Raw genomic sequence first — 13,542 nt, forward strand, 5'->3', positions numbered from 1 at the left:
AAAGACTGGCAATGCTGTCTCTCTTTTCATTTGGGAAAAAAAAAAAAAAAAAAAAGAGTATTGACTTGAGATTTTTGTCAAGTTTGTAAGAACTAACCATTCGTACATCAGTACTGTAGTGTGTAATTCATGCACAGTAGAGTAAGATAGTAAGCAGTGTTAGCACTGTGTTGTGCTTGCCAAAATAAATTTGTGAAATACATGGGGAGGTCAAGATGATTGAATGACTAGAGCAGTAATCTGGGAAATTAAACACCTGGCTTCTTGTGCCAGGTCTGCCATTCCCTGTCTGATGCCTGTGAAAGAAAATCAATGTCATTTATTCTTGTCTGTGAAGAGAAATACCATTACTCATTCCTGTGTAGTAATTACTTAGACATGCTTAGAAGTATTTCTCACTCAAAGATTTCTAAATATAATTAACTTCATTTTCTGATGTAGTCTAGAGGGTCCAAGGATGGTTAGCGCGTGGATAGTGTGTGGTGTTTGCAGGCTTGAATTCATAAAATTGAGCTTCTCAACTCCTTACTTGAATGTGATCCAGCAGATTCTGGATGTAATGCTATTGCCAGTGTTATTTGAGAGGCCGTACCAGATGGCCAGGCCTCCAAGACAGTGAAGTTGTCTGCTTGTTGTCAGTTTTGGAGGTGGGGTGAAGTTGTTTTTTTGTTTTTTTTTTTTTTTTGTTTTTTGTTTTTTTTTTTTTTTAGTGTAACTTGGAAACTGCATGAGCTAAATGCTACAATGCTTTCTTGGGGGTTATCTGTGTGTCTGAGAGACTTACGTGAAGGGTGATTGGGATGTTGGAAGTTCTTCCCAAGTAATCACACACACACACAAAAAAGGAAGTTTGAAGGATAATGTGATTCTGTCACATATGGACATGGAAGTCTTTCCCTGGCCTAGGGAGAATGCAGAGGAGGAGGATGTAAAAGTGGATGATTCAGACTGGTGTGTGAAGCAGCTCCATCCCATGTGTAAGGATTAGAAATGCAAGATCAGCTCAAATAGAAATTAAGCTACAATGTGTACGGCCTCCTGGGATTTCAGGGGGCTGGAACAATCCCATCTGCATTCATTCTGCCTGTGGCTGGGAATGCATTGAGCAGGCAGAACAGTTGATTCTCACAGCTTCCATAATTTTAGTTGGCAGTTGAAATCTGCCCATTCATAGTCATATTGCTGAACATGTAAAACAAAACCTGATTTTCCGTTGGCTGATTCTGCTGCATTTTTATCTCCTACAGTATATAGTCTCAGTCCTGGGATATGGGATAATGCTGGAACTGCTAAGTCTGTAACACTGGAAAAATATGCATGTGTTGTACAGAAAGATGTTAATGTTTAAATGTAATGTTCTTGCCTAGAGCCATCTGGTTTATAGTGTCCTTGAATTCTTTTCCAGATCTTTGTCTTAGTTTCTGGTTTTCTAATGTAATGGAACATTTGCTATTAATTAGAAGAGGAAAGCCCCTAATGTCCCTTCTGAGGAAAAGCAGCTAACTTAAATCTCAGGAAACTGAAGTATATCAATTCAGAGCAGGGTGGTCTAATTCACAGCATGCTTTGCAGACCAAGTGCACGCAGTCTGCCATCATTACCTTTGGGAAGATGGGGAGTGACTGCAGGGTCAGCACATGTAAGCTGTACCTCTTGGTGTCTTACAGAATCACAGAACTGCAGGGATTGGAATGGACCTCAAGGGATTGCTGAGTCCAATCTCCCTGCTAAAGCAAGTTCCCCATAATAGGTATTGCAGATAAGTGTACCGAAGGGTCTTTAATTCTCTGTAGAAGGAGACCCCACAGCCTCTCTGGGTGGCTTGTTCTAGTGCTCTTTCACCCTTATTGTAAAGAAGTTCTTCAGCATGTTGGTACGGTACTTCTGGTGTTCAAATTTTAGCCCGTTGCTCCTTGTCCTAACACTGCTCACCACCAAGAAGAGCCTGGCCTTGTCCATTTGCCTCCCACTTCTGTTTAGATATTTATAAAGAGTTATCAGATCATGTCTGTCTTCTTTTCCCCAGGCTGAACAACCTGGGTCTGTTTCCTCATAAGGGAGATGGCTCCAGGCCCTTTATCATCTTCGTGGCCCTCTGGTGGACTCCTCCTAGGAGATCCCTGTCTTTTTTAAATTGAGGAGTCCAGAACTGGACACTGTCTCCTTAGGTCTTGTGCCCAGTTAAATAATGAAGCTATGAGCTGTTCTTGTTGCATCCTCATACAAAAAGGAAAAGAAGGCAGAACTGAAAATTCCTGAATAAGGCTGCTGTGCAGCTCTGAATTACAGCAGCCAGCTGCTGCAGTGTGTAAGGAGGCCTACAAAACAGGTGAAAGTTCTGTCACCACTGGTGAGTTCAGACTTTGCAGCCATGATGCATACACATTCCTACTCTTTTCAGAAGTTTATTAATTTTTATCCAAATATAAAGAAAGGGGTGGAAGATTGGGTGAGATCAGCGATCTTTTGGTATCCTACGCATTGCACTCTTATAGAATTACTCTTCAGTCTCTTGTATTGGGTAGCTGGACCTGACCTCAGCAAGAAGTTTTAACAAGGTTAAGTCTGAATCAAACTTTGGTCCAGCGCACACTGAGAAGCAGATCTGTATATGTAAATAGAGTTTCACTAGAGGTTCTGAGTATGTATGAGTAGTGCATGATTATAGCTCAGAGAAGCAGATGGTAAATTTCTGTGGTTCTTTGCTGTTTAAACCAGATAAATCTCAATAGCAGGTATTAAAAAATGCTACAAATTACATTTACAGAAATACTCTTCTGGAGTTATTTGAGAAGATAATTTTGAGAAATCAAATGGTGGATTCAAACTGATGAAATGTTTCTTCTCCTCCTGTACCCCACACTTGCTTAACTTCAAGAAATACCCGTGCTTAAGTTTGACTGGATGTGGATAGGGATGTGCAAAATTGCATTAAAACCTGTATAGCCTCACCAATTGATCCGCACTGAACACATTCCATTTTGAAGTGTGGAGGTAACAGTAGGCTTGAGGCTTGCTTTATCTTCGCTATGAAACTTTGGTGAAATAGGTTTATTAGAAACTTTCTGTCTGAGTTCAGACATTAGAAATAGCTGTTCCAACAGAAGCTGAAACCTTTTTTACTCTAGTAAGATTGCATTGTATATAGGCAAGAAGCATTGTATATAGGTAGGTTTTTTTATGCAGGTTGGCACAGACTTTCAAATACAGTCTGTTACAGGAACCGTAGAACAAGAGGAAAAAGTGACTTACCTTCACCCTTTTTCTGGGTTGGATTTTTCTGCAGAGTACTTTGACATATGCTTAGTGACTGAAGTTGAACCGTCTTTTGGAGCACTGAGTTGAGATCCCAAGACACAACAACTGCTAGCTTTTTTGTTTTTTTCTTCAGAAGGGAACTGTTAGTTTGCTTTCAGCTTGTTTCCCAATCTTACCGGAAATTTCAGCATGTGTGGCTAGAAGGAAGAGACCCAGTCTTAGGTTCATGTAGGGAAATTGAATAACCAGCTGGAAATATGTTCTGAGACCAGTCACCTGATGCCTGTAGATTATGCAGAGCTTTCCTCCAGCATGGAAACAGTAGGTCTGCTGGTGTGATTGTGGTAAAAGAAATGTTGATGATGTAGTCTGTTGTACAGCAGAAAACCTCATAGCAAATGCAGAGTGCTACCATGCAGTTGTTCCGAGGAGCAGTAGGGAGGTGAGGATGAGAGATGTTTGCATTTGGCTGCTCAGTGTTAGGTTTGAGTCAGTGCTGCTTGTAAGGAAGTGTTCACTTTGAGGATTACTATGAGATCTGGGTGAGATATTTAAAGCTTGGCTATTTTTCAAGAACTCATTGGTGTAATGACAAATTTAAACCAGAGAATCAGACAACTGAAAGATAGCTGTGTAAAAAAGGTTACCGACTACTTTCTTGTGTATATTCTAAGAGCAGACAAAATGCTTTTGTCTTACTTGAAAGTAGGCTCAGCAAGAGCTTTGAGGAGGCTGAGGTGGTGTTAGAAAAGGGCTAAGCTCAGAGTTGCAGAGTAATAGCAAAAAATTAACGTTAGTTAATGCTTTCCACAACTATGACTTTTATTTTAAAGTCTTGGCAGTTCGCTTCTTAACCTCTTCAAAGAAGTGGGCACTGGAAAAAGAAAGTTTGGTATATTTTGAAATACTCTTGCATGTGATTTAAGTTAACGTGCATTTCAGCTAAGTTGAATAATGAAATCCTCAACTTCAGCCAGGTTCAAAAACATGAAAATGGTGGGTTAGTTTTTAACATTGCTGCTCTTTAGATTCTGCTGTTACTGTTGTAAACCTTCTCTTTATCACAAAGTCTTTTTTTAAGCACATGTTTGTTAACATCAGTTTCCAGAAAGAAATGCCTGGGGCAAAGCTGTCTTCAGCTGCTGAGTGCACTGTGTCTGCTGCATGCTTTATGTTAAAGCAGAAGCAGGAAAAAAAAAAGGGTTCTTGCATACAGAGACAACACTAGTTGCTGCCAGCAATTAGATAAATGGCCATATCGGCACATAAGAGCAAGAGAGAAAGAGTTAATGAGAGGCTAATTCCCTCCTTACAGAGACTACAGGGCTAATTGGGAACAGCTGCTGTAATGGGGGCTCTGCTGAGCAGGGTGGCAAGGGGTGCACGGCTGTTGTGAGCCTTGAAGCTTTGGTGAAGAGAAGATGTGGGGAAAGACTGCTGAGTAGGGAAGACAAGAAACCATCCAGAAATGCAAGGATGCAGAAAAACGTCTTGTGTCAGGAGCCATGAGAGAAGAGAATTGAAACTGAACAGAGGGGAATGAAGGGACTTCAGGCTGGGACTGCAGACTCGTGGAGGTGGTGCAGCCACCTGAATGCCCTTGCCTTTTCTGGATGAACACTATGGCTTGTGGTTGATCTGACATTGTATAACGTATAGGTGGCTTGGATATTAAAAAAGTACAGCTGTGCAAATGAGATACTTACGTTGAATTAGATGGATCTGTTACAAACAAGGGGAACATTACTTGAGGCAGATGCTGGCTACGTATTGATGTGTTTCTCCACAACTGAGCTCTGTCTGGAGCTGCATGTTTCTGAGGGACCTAGACTGAAAAATTACGAGGAAATTCCTTACTTAGGAAAGTAGTGAGCTGATGGCACGGACTGCCCAGAGAAGATGTGGATGCTCCATCCCTGGAGGCGTTCAAGGCCAGGTTGGCTGGGGCCCTGTACAACCTGATCTGGTGGGTTGCAGCCCTGCCCATGGTAGGGCATTGGAATTAGGTGGGCTGTAAGGTCCCTTCCAGTCCAAGCCATTCTATGATTTGTCAAGATATGATAACATTTTGATTTGTTGATGTACGAAGCAGAAGAGTAAAATTATCCAATGCTGTCTAGCTTATGAATTGTTTGGATGGTTGTCACCAAGTAAGTGACATGATAGTGTTGCCTGCAAGTTCACATCTCATTTTTTTCTGTGCCTGTTATTAACATAGACATGTAATGTGTTTTTGCTTTTACACTAGGAGCTGTTACCAGTATTCATAGACAGAACTTTTCTGCAGACACTTCTGCATATATTTCATGGATGCTTGCTTCTGTGGCTGGCAGTATTTCTTAATGCCCCAAAATACTTAAGCTAGATCCTGTATAGTTCATAAAGAGCAAACAGCTAATGCCCTTCCCACTGTGTTCTCCTAAAGACAAACATTTTTTCTTGCAGTTGATACAGTCAGCTGATTAGGGGCAGAACAGCTTGGAACTTCTCTGCAAAAAGCCATGAAGTACCCCCCCGGGTATACTTGAGAATACAGGATTGCTTATGTACAGGCTAGATTGACCCCGATATTAATACAGAAGAGGCCAGTGATGTAATATGTGTGTAGATTTAGGCAGCTGACAGCAGAAAATGGTTAGCCATTTCACCTGTGCTGTCACACTGTCCCACAGGGCTGCCATGTTTTGAGCACAGAAGCGTGAAAACAAAACTCTCCAAAGAAGGGCAGGAGGGAGGATCAAAAGTGATGAAGCAGCTCTGTTAAACAGATTAGGGCATGCCAGCTTGAGATGGTAAGGGAGGGAAAGGGCTGTGTGTTTTGGGAGGGCACTGTAAACTGAGGAGTGATACGAAGATCAAAGGAAAAATGTGATTCATGAGTTGTTGGAGATGGAAGGAATTGTAGGGAAGTGTTACAGATGCATACTTGTTTCTCACATCTTTTTGTAAGCCTTTATCAATGATCGGGCCACCAGACTGTGTGTGCTCTAGCCTAATACAGCACTTGGGGCGTATTGCTTGAACTGGTAAATTGTTTAAGGATGGTGTCTTTTTTTTTTTTTTTTAAGCCATTATTTCTTTGCTTTAGATTGGAATGGCTACTGTCCCATTATCAAAATTTTATTAAAGGCAATAAGTATAATTTTATACTTACAGTATAATTTTGGACGTATTACTTTAGAATCCACAGAAAGTAATATTGAGAGTGTAAATTAAAAAGAAAATAATGCTTCACCTGAACTGTGAGGCACAAGTAGTAAAGCCATGCACTATGGAAAAAGTACACTTCCACTTTCATTCTGGCAAATTATACAGTTGAGAAATATGCCATGTGCTATATAAAGACACAAGTGAGAATGGTGTATGAGTGAGGAGCATGCCTGGTGAAGAACTAACATAGAGTAGCTTTAGAGTTACCGTGAGCAAATGTTTGGTCTATGTAGTAGTGTACAAGGATGAAAAATAAGCCACGTATTAAATGGATTAATGTAGTGTTGATTCTTTTCTGTCAGGGCAATTAACATGAGTGGAATATTTGCCCTCCTTTAAACAGACAAGGAGATACTCTATTCTGTTCTTCTTAAAATTGATGTTCCTATATGGGTAGCAGAGAGCACAAGATTTATTTCCTGAACATTATGTAAATTTATGGCTGTACCAGTTAGTGTTTGAAAACGCTTTATGACCCATGTTCACTGTGAGTCTTTTCTTGTGTATGTTAATGAAAGTGGTCATATGAAGGATGCAGACATTTTGAAGTGCTAAGTGGGATGTGTGGCACGTATAATGTCTTTGAAATAAATTTTGGCTCACTGTGACCCCTGTTTTTTTTTTGTGCATGTATGCATACATTTGCCTGCATTTGTATATAAACATAAAAAATGCATTTTATTCTTTAGAAATAATTCCTTGTGCTGTCCGACTTCCTTGGAGAATCAGTAATATGGGTTTTTTTTGTGTGGTTTTTTTTTTTTGTGTTACTGTTTTATGGTTTAAACCAGAGAAAATTACCGTGTAGAAAAGAATGACAGTCTCATGGGAGGTGTGCACTTTCCATCAGTGTTCTGGGCTCGTAAATATCTGTGTAGCTCCTGTTTAATAGTAATTTAATAGAATTGCATGGGTGAAGTGTGGGGTCAGATTTGGCACTGAGAGTCCAAAATAGGGAATTAACCTGTCTTGGACTAGGTGGAGGCAGGTACATAATGGTGGAAATTCCACCAAAACAAATCTCAAAATGTTATAGCAGTTTTTATGTATAATTTTTGTTTGACTGAAACTTTAAATTTTCCTAGTTTTAAGTGTCTGTAGTTTCATTTATGAAGTAAAAAATTTGAATGTGTATGTGTATCAGTTACAGTGAAGTAAAATTGTCCTCTAAATACTCTAGAAATGCTTTAATCTTCTATACTTCTTCTGAGAAAATGGAGCAAAAATTAGTAAAATGAGTTGTTGTCTTAACCAAAACACTTGTTATATCTGGTTAGAAGATTGCTCTTAAGCTTGCAGATAATTTTGACACACAAAAAAGAAGTCCATGCATTTTTTTCTTTTTTCATGATGAACAAGGGACTTTTTTATGTCATTTGAAAAAGGGAGGCATCCTCACTAGAATAGCTGTATCTCATCTGTCAAGTCTCCACATCTGAGCTTGTGATACAAAAGAATGAAAATGAGGTCATTGTTGGTGGAGAGCTTATGAGAAACAGATTTAATCTTGTACTGAGGTTTGCCAGGTACCTTTTCCCACCCATGAGTTGTGCAGAGAGTGTTGTGAACCAGACTTAAATTCTACCCATTGCATGTGTGAGTGACAGTTGGATTTGCTTCAGGTTTGTGTTTACTGGCTACTTGTACCTTTGAATTACTTTTGATGAAATCTTTACTAATTGCTGTCACCAGTTCAAATATTCTGTTATGAATTTGTCATGCCGTTGAGACAGAGTTCGCTGCAAATTTGACAGCTGTTGGCATTTATAGTTGGAGAGACCTGCAGTATAAATGGTCGGGAAAAAAATGAAGCCGCTTAAACAAGATACTGTGCTGACACAACAGACAGTGATATCATGTTGGGTTATTAGTGCACTGAACAACAAAGGAAAGCATTCATTCTGAGTGGAGTAATATTTCCAGATGTAACTAAAATACCAAAAAGCCTAGCTACATAAATTCTAATTCTGTAAACAGATCGAACAGTGCCAGCTATGCAATCTTGTCTCTGTTAGTGTAATTGATAATGAACACTTATTAGTGTTTATTTTGACCTTTTCAGTGTTTGTGCAACAAAGGTTCCACTGCCTAAAGAATTAGCGTTGTAGTGACTCAAGAAGGGAAGCACATTGAGGTAACTGAATTTATTTCAGAAAGCCTTGTTTGTAAATGTGCTGTGCTGTCTGCTTCTTTATGGGTAGATGGCGTTAGGAGGGAGCTTGGTGCATCATGCAGAAATCTTGCATAAGGTGTTCTGGTAGTTGGTACCAGATAGGAACATGCAAATAATTAGTATTGGAGGGATAGAAGATGCTGGAGGCCATGTTTGGTTTTTTAATCCTTCAGCTCACTGGTTTGGTGTGGGAGAAAAGCTAGTGAAGCTAGTGGCTTTAATGCAGTGTCTTGACATTTTTGTTCTGTTTTTTGGGTTTTTGGGTGGGTTGGTTTGGTTTGGTTTTTGTTTTTCTAGGAAGATGAATTAGTTTTTAACTAGAATTTTTAAATGAGAGATTTGTTTTAAATGAGTTTTTGCCACAGAGAGCAAAAACTTAATTGGGATAGACCAACAAAATGTTTGTAGACAGAAGAAATGTTTGGTAGGCTAGAACATAGAAATTGTGCTTGGGGTTTTTTTCTGAGGCTTTTTTGCTTTTTTTTTTTTTTTTTAATGAATTGAGGATAGTTGTTTATTTATATTTAAAAAAAATCACAAAAACAAATGACTGACATGCTGGAATCCAGCTAAACAGATGCTTTACTGTTGCAAGCAAACTCCTCTAACACATCTTAGAGTAACTGATGTTTTGAACCGTTGTAGCACACTAATTTCTAAGGATGATTCACTGTGGAGAATTACCAGGGCTATATTTTTAACAGTGATTTATTTCCTAATTGCTGAAGTTGTTGTTTCACTGATAGCACCCAGTACAATAGACATGCCGACAGGAAGTAACGCGAAGTCTCCAGTTGTTTGCCATCTCACCTCCAGGTTCTCAGAGAAATCAGTCAGTTTTGCTCTTGTTATTGACCAAGTAACAAGAACGAGGAGAGAATGAAAGATGCACAACTGGAGACGTCTGGAAATGCTGAAATGTGTGGGTGTTGTTTCTGTGTGCTGTACTGAAATCAAGAAATAAATCCAAAACTTTTTAGAAACATTTCTTGTGCGTAACTGGAAGGAAATTGTGGAAGTTTCCTGCAGGATCTAATACAGTAGCACGGATAATTTTCCTAGCTAGTAGTATGCATTATGTTTGAAGAAATCATTCCTTGTAGCAAAATTGCAGGTCCAGGTTTGAGCTGGTTAGTGGATAGAAACTGCAAGTGAAAGGAAATGTGATCTGCCCCAAATGACAAGAGTGGGTATGGGGAAATCACTTGTGCTGAGAGCTAACCTGAAACTGTGAGACACGGGCCTGGTAGCGTTGATGAGTTTGAGATCCATGGCCAGGAGTGTAAAGGTGCTTGCTAACCTGTATGCAAGTGAAGTATTGATTGTGGTGTGCTGTCTTTCAGGAAAAAAGCCATGAAAAAAGCCAGGGCTATCACGTTGTCTGGGTGGTCACTGTTATCTCTGACAGTCTGGAGGATGTGTAAATGGTGGAATTACAGGTGTGGGCAGTTCTTGGAGGCATTGCCACTTCAAATTCTTTGAGAGGAAATGACCTGTGACTAAAGCAGAAGGGAGAGGAAGAATGTGGACATATCAAAGATGCAGCTAACCCCGCAGCAGTGGGGTGCTTAAGACCTGGACTGCAGTGATTTTGCTTAATATGTACTTGATCATCCAGAGAATTTTGCCTCTGGAGCTCTAAAGTTGTTGAGCTGTGTTTTAAGAATTGCTTTAGAGTTGTGGTTTTGTAAGCCACATGGTGGACATTCTGTTAGAACACTTTAGTGCAAGAGGTGATGAAGAATAGTCAGAAAGATGCTTTCTTTCTCCAAACAGTGAACAACTGAGCAAGTATGTTACAGGTGGTTTAGCTGATGGGTTTGATGTTTAATATTCTTCGCTTTGTTTTGTTTTTTGTTTTTTTTTGTTACTGCATCATCAATTTTTGGCATATTGCCAAAGAATATTGCTGAATTTGGTGCTTGTCTCTCTGAATTGATGGTGACGGCAGATCACACGTATCATTCTGGAGGTGAAGACCCATTGTAAATACAACTCTGTTGTAAGTCCTCAGACTTGATCTTCAGAATCCAGAGGTTATTTTCAGGCTGAGTTCTAAACATGAAAACCACGGGAAGCTTGATTTTGCTGCTTATAAGTAGCATTTTATTTTTTCTGGATCAGAAGTGGCAACCTATTTCACAGGATCTAGTTTGTTCTTGGAGAAGACTGAGTGTGAAAGAGCTAGTTAATATGATAGAAAAAAATGATGGGGCTCTTGGAAAACAGATTGATGTATATGACATCCCTGCCATCTGCTGTAACCAGCAGTAGAGGTGGGCTACTACATGCTTAATGCAGTGACTTGAGTGAGGTGCATTTGTTTTCCGCTTCCTTTTTTCCTGCTGCTTCAGGACGGTCCTTGCAAACTGGGGAGGAACAGAGAAAGGGGTTTACAGGGAGTAAGGGTGCATGTTGAACCTCACAGTTTTTCTCCCTCCTTAGTTCAGTTTCTTAGATTGTGTAGAGCAGAACTGGAGGACAAAATAAAGGTATTTTTGCTCTTCATCAATTCAAAAACAGATAAAATATAAAAAAAAAATAAAAAAATAAAAGCAGATAACATATCTTGCTTGAATTGTATTAAGAATCCTCCAGCCAGAAATTGTAAGGGCAGTAGGAATATTGAATAAATTGACTGAAGTGGGATCAAATTAGCGATCTCTAACTTAGAGCAGTGTTTTATCATTTTTTAATTATTATTTTGAAATAAGGAAAGGCTACCCAGTGATTGCAGACGATATGTTGAGATTAAGGTGAAACAAAGACAGTATTTTGTCTCAGGCAGGGTGTCCTCAGCACCAAATTTCTATCCCTTGCATTGATGTTACAGTGCTCCCTAGAAATAGCTGGAAATGGAAATGGCAGCAGGCTCGTCCTTTGAAGGCAAAAGCAAGGCTGATTCTTCAAACATAATGGGGAAGTCAGATGAGAGCCTGTCGATACTGACATGTGGGCTGCCCTGCAGTGGGACACTTAACATTGTTAAGAATTCCAGAAAAGTAAACTCTGCAAAGTGTAGTTTTCCTCTGCAGTCCTCAGCTTCAGATGTTTGCATCTTTTGGTTACTGGGCCATGTGCTTAGATTTTTCTCCTCAAGATACCGAAAGCTTTTGTTCCCAGGAAGGTCAGAACATCTGTTATAGTAGGAGTAGAGCCGTTAGTCTAGCTTTCAGGCATACTCATGATGTACAAATTTGAACATGCTCTGTTCATCAAGTGTGAATTGTCTGAGTAGATTGTCAAATGATGATATTTTCCATGGTTAAGTCTTTTGTTTTTAATGATGTTCTGAAACAGATCGTACTCTGAAATAGAGTCAGATTAAAAGTTCCATGACGTTTTTGAACACTCCTAGCAGATTTTTTTATTAAACACTGCATTGGTGAGGCAAGACTTTGTATTCTCTTGGCATGGAATCGTGGAATCGTAGAATGGCTTGGGTTGGAAGGGACCACATCATCAAGTTTGAGCTCCTCTGCCACAGGCAGAGCCAGCAACCTCCAGATCTGGTACTAGACCAGGCTGCCCAGAGCCCCATCCAACCTGGTCTTCAACACCTTCAGAATGGAGCATCTGCAGTGTCCTTGGGCAGCCTGTTCCAGCACCTCACCACTCTCTCTGTCATTAACTTCACCCTGACATCTAATCAGAACCTTCCCTCCTTGAGCTTGCCCCTTGTCCTGTCACTATCTATCTGAGTTAAAAGTTGATTCCTCTCTTTTGTATAATCCCCTTTTAAATACTGAAAAGCTGCAATGAAGTCTCCTCGCAGCCTTCTTTTCTCCAGGCTGAACAAGCCCAGCTCCCTCAGTCTGTCTTCATGGGGAGGTGCTCCAGTCCCCTGGTCATCTTTGTGGCTCTGCTCTGGACCCTCTCCAACAGCCCTGTGTTGTCTTTCTTGTCTTTCTCGTACTGGGGGCTCCAGACCTGGACACAGTACTCCACATGGGGGGTGGGTACTTCTTAGGAGGGTGGAGTAGAGAGGGACACCACCTCCCTGTCCCTGCTGGCCACTGCTCTTCTGATGGAGTCCAGGATGCCATTGGACCTCCAAGCTGCAAGAGCACATTGCTGGCTTGTGTTCCATTTTCCATCCGCCAGCACCTGCAGGTCATTCTCTACAGAGCTGCTCTCAAGGAGTTCTTCTCCCAGTCGGCACACATATCTGGGATTCCTCTGACCAAGTGCAAAACCTTGCACTTTGCTGTGTTGAACCTCTCCAGGTTCACATGGGCCCACCTTTTGAGTTCGGTGATGTCCTTCCGGCTGGAATCCCTTCCTTCTGATGTGTCAACCGCACTGATGTATCAGCTTGGTGTCACTGGCAAACTTGCTGAGGGTGCCCTCGAGGCCATGGTCAGTGTAATTGGTGAAGATGCTGAAGAGTATGATGAAGGGTATGATTTGGTTGTTTGTTTTCTAAGAAATAGATTGAAATATAAAGAAGTGCATCAAGTGCCCAGAAATGTTGATTTTGAGTTTTTTAGAAAGTGTATCCATTTACATTGTTTATAAATAGCTTAGACAGACTGAATACATCTTCTGCAGCTTTTTCAAATTAAAGTATGCCTTACAAGCATTCGATCTTCATTGTTCTAGAATTTGGATAGTTCCTTGGCTTGGGTTGGCACGTTATTTGTTTAATGTTGCACAGTCGTACGATGGAGCTATATAGTGCCTAATATGATGAGCACTGCTTCAGCGGGAGACTCACAAAATGTCCATTTTGTATGTCATTGAATTTTTTAATTCATTAACATGTAGCAGTTGTTTGAAACATAGAGTTCCAGGTCATGTTGGTAGTCACCTCCAGCAGGTCAGTGACGCTGCTTTTTTAAGCATTTGAGTTTGCCGTAGGTTACAGTTACAGGGCAGTTGACTGTGATATTTCAGGGCTG

The 13,542-nt window shown here is 40.4% G+C and overlaps 1 protein-coding gene across 2 annotated transcripts in view; it reads left to right on the top strand.

The window, feature by feature from the left end:
* The window catches only part of MCC (MCC regulator of WNT signaling pathway), a 202,496-nt gene that overhangs the window by 114,848 nt on the left and 74,106 nt on the right, over window positions 1–13,542 (top strand). The gene's annotated exons all lie outside the window — the stretch shown is intronic.

Source organism: Lagopus leucura, unplaced genomic scaffold (assembly GCF_019238085.1).
Source record: "Lagopus leucura isolate 7727_CA_CO unplaced genomic scaffold, USGS_WTPT01 Super-Scaffold_810, whole genome shotgun sequence".
Classification (NCBI taxonomy): Eukaryota; Metazoa; Chordata; class Aves; order Galliformes; family Phasianidae; genus Lagopus; species Lagopus leucura.